Source organism: Phyllostomus hastatus, unplaced genomic scaffold (genome assembly GCF_019186645.2).
Source record: "Phyllostomus hastatus isolate PE091 unplaced genomic scaffold, TTU_PhHast_1.1 phas_contig_917, whole genome shotgun sequence".
NCBI classification, from domain to species: domain Eukaryota; kingdom Metazoa; phylum Chordata; class Mammalia; order Chiroptera; family Phyllostomidae; genus Phyllostomus; species Phyllostomus hastatus.
This window is the reverse complement of record NW_025333986.1, coordinates 43,034-46,449: the sequence shown is the minus strand read 5'-3', so window position 1 is coordinate 46,449 and position 3,416 is coordinate 43,034. Positions and strand designations below refer to the sequence as shown.

General features: G+C 57.7%; 1 long non-coding RNA gene across 1 annotated transcript; it reads left to right on the top strand.

Moving 5' to 3' along the window:
- The first annotated feature begins 2,391 nt into the window (after window positions 1-2,391).
- Window positions 2,392-3,416, top strand: LOC123827878. The gene is made up of 3 exons (XR_006787370.1): window positions 2,392-2,497; window positions 2,930-2,962; window positions 3,280-3,416. It is a non-coding gene; the product is annotated as an uncharacterized LOC123827878 (long non-coding RNA).

Here is a 3,416-nt window from a genome sequence, read left to right as displayed (position 1 = left end):
AGCGGGACACAGTTCTCTGTGCAGGAGGAGGGCTGGGGTCAGAGTCCTAGGTCCCCAGGCCTGGCTCTCAGGGTCTCAGCCCAAGGACCGAGTCTGGGGCGGGGACGCTCTGTGTAGGGTTGGCCCTTCTTCAGGTTTCCCTTCTCCGTCTCCCGGGTCCTCCTGCCCGAATACTGATGACGTTTTCCTAGTCCTCACTCCCATTGGGTGTCCCAACTCCAGACCAGCCAATCAGCGTCACGGTGGTTCTGGGTTTAAAGTACTCTGGCAGTAACCGAACTCCTCCGCAGACACTCCGCAGGGATCATGGATTCTGGAACCCTTCTCTTGCTGCTCTCGGGGATGCTGGCCGCGACCCTGACCGAGACCTGGGCCGGTGAGTTCGGGGTCAGAAGGGAACAGCCTCTGCCATACAGAAGCAAGGGGACCTGGAGGGACATAGGAGCGGGGGTGCACGTCTGCACCATCCTAGGTCCAGACCCCTGGCCCCATTAGACTCAGGCCTCGGCCTCGCCCCTCCCTTCAGTCACCGCCCCCTTTCTGTCTCCAGCGCCCCCTGCTCCTCCCCTCCCGACAGCTGACTCTGGACGCGTGTCCTCCCCGCCCCTGAGGCCCCACAACCTGAGAATTTCCAAGACCTTCGTGTCCGGATCGGGCCGCAGAAAGGACTGGTACATCGCGGTTGGCTTTGTGGATGACACGGAGGTCGCGCGGTTCGAAGGCGGCGTGCTAAATCCGGGGCTGGAGCCGCGGGTGTCGTGGCTGGAGCAGCGGCTGGTGGAGCAGGAGGATCCACATTTGTGGGAGAAGCAGACACGTGTCTGCAAGGGCAGCGAACACTGTTTCCGAGAGTTCCTGAACAACATGCGCGCCTACTACAACCAGAGCGAGGATGGTGAGCCACGCGCGCCCAGGTCCAGGCAAAACACCCACTCCCACGGGAGATCCTGGGTTCACCTGAGTCACCGAGTCTGCTGGTCACCATGAGTCTCTGGGACCCACTAGTCCCAAAAACGAGAAAAGCCAGCGGGGATTTTGACCCGGTATCATTTGTATTCAGTTTAGGTTTAATCACCGCAGGTCCCTTTGCTACTGTCCCCTGAGCAGGGCTAAGTGGGAGGGACTAAGACGGGAGGGTCTGACCACCCGTCTGGGGTCAGTGTCGCACACCCACCAGGAAATGACTGTCTGCGACGTGGGGTCGGACTTGAGCTTCCTCTGCGGGTACAGTAAGTTAGCCTACGATGGCACCTACTATCTCCTACGGACCGCGGACCTGCACTCCTTGGCCGTGGCCGACAAGGGGTGCGAGATCACTTGGCGAAATTTGATACCGAACCTTGATGTAAACTACTGGGCGTTCAACCAGGTGGACCTGTGCCAGCGCTGGTTACACATCATCCTGAAGAAGGGGATGGAGACGATGCTCCGAGCAGGTATCAGGGCGCGGGCCTCCCTGAGGAGGGGATCTGTGGTCTGGAGCGGCTTCCTACAAGGAGAGGAGGAAAATGGGGCAGTGTCAGAATCCCCTTCCTGCTTGGGGGAGGGAAGAGTCCCCAAGGTTTCCATATTTGTGATTCACCAGAGGGCCCAGCTTCCTCTAAAGGACAATAACGGACCCAGCCTCTCCTCAAAACATCCACAGCGGTTCCCTCACACCCTGCAGCATCTGGTGCATCCACACTCTCTCTGGATCTCAGGCTGGGCCACCTATGGAGGCCTGACTTGGGCTTTTGTGAGTCATTCTGCCTCCACCTGAATCTGAGTCTCTCTCACCTCCCACGCACCCTCCCACCCCACAGAGACCTGCACACTCCTACCCTGGGTTCTCACTCTGAGTCTAGACCATTCCAAGGAAATAGGAGGTTATCCCAGTTGCCTCTGTACAGGCTGGTGTCTGGGTGGTGCTCTCCTTTGCCCACCTCAGCTGTCCTGTCCACTCTCAGGGTGGTCACATGAGCACTGCTGGAGTGTCCCATGACCATGCAAAGTTCCTGAATTTTCTCACCCTCCCCTCAGACCCTCCAAAGACACATGTGACCCACCACCCCATCTCTAACCATGAAGTCACCCTGAGGTGCTGGGCCCTGGGCTTCTACCCTGCGGACATCACCCTGACCTGGCAGTGTGATGGGGAGGACCTGATGGAGGACATGAAGCTTGTGGAGACCAGGCCTGCAGGGGACGGGACCTTCCAGAAGTGGGCAGCTCTGACTGTCCCCCCTGGAGAGGAGCAGAGATACACGTGCCATGTGCAGCACCAGGCACTGCCTGAGCCCCTGACTCTGAGATGGGGTGAGGAGGGGGTGTGGGCACAGAGCCTCTCCTCAGGGTGTCCCTGAGCAGGGTCAGGACTCAGGCCTGAGGTTGACCTCTCACCTTCCCTTCCCAGACCCCCCTCCTCAGACCACCATCACCATTGTGGGCATTGCTGCTGCCCTGGGTCTCCTTGGAGCTGCAGCTGCTGGAGCTGTGCTGTGGAGGAGGAAGTGCTCAGGTGGGCAAGGGGTGGGGCTGAGTTCCCTGTCCCCCTGGGGGTCAAGCCCAGGTGGAAGTGTGCTCTGTCTGCTTAATGGGCATCGTGTCCCCACACAGATGCTTGTCCATCTGGGGCCTGTTTGCTAACACTGACTCTTTAGTGAGGCCTGTGGGAAAGTGAGGGACACATTTGTCACCTGATGGTTCTAGTCATGGGGACTGATTCCCAGCTGTCACAGGTCAGAGGAGAAGGTCTCTGCTGAGAACAGACATCCAGAGCAGTGGTAGGTCCAAACCCCGCACATGTACTTTCCCTGTATTTCCTGATCCTACCCTAGGTGTTCAATCACAGTTCTGGAAACTTCCTCATGCTTCAGAAGTGTGGGGCTCCTTTGGGGTCACAGGACCCAGCCTTCCCTCTGACTTCTCACAGTAGGTTTTCTTCCCACAGGCACAGACAATGAGAGCTATGCTCAGGCTGCCTGTAAGTCTGGGTGTTGGGGAGGTGACATCTGGGACCCTTGGGAGAATGTGTGCTGGTGTCTGTGAGGGGGGCTCCCCCACCCTGTAACTTTGCTGTTGTGTCTTCCCCAGACAGTGACGGTGCCCAGGGCTCTGATGTGTCTCTCACAGCTCCTAAGAGTGAGACCCTGAGGGCAGGAAGTGGGGGTCATTGGAACCAAGGGCACAGCTGGGTTTTGGGGATTCTCAGAGTGGGACACTCTGAGCATGTGGTGGCTCTGGGAGAATGTGACACTTCTGAGACTGACCTGAGTTTGTTCATGACAACTTTCTTTCCAGTGTAACAGAGCTGCCTTCTATGGGACCTACTGCTAAAATAGTCACTGCAGTCACTCCCCTTGGGACTTTAAGGATCCCTGACTGATGTATCTGCAACCGGCATTAGAATGTCTTCATTCAATTAAATTTCACTCTGT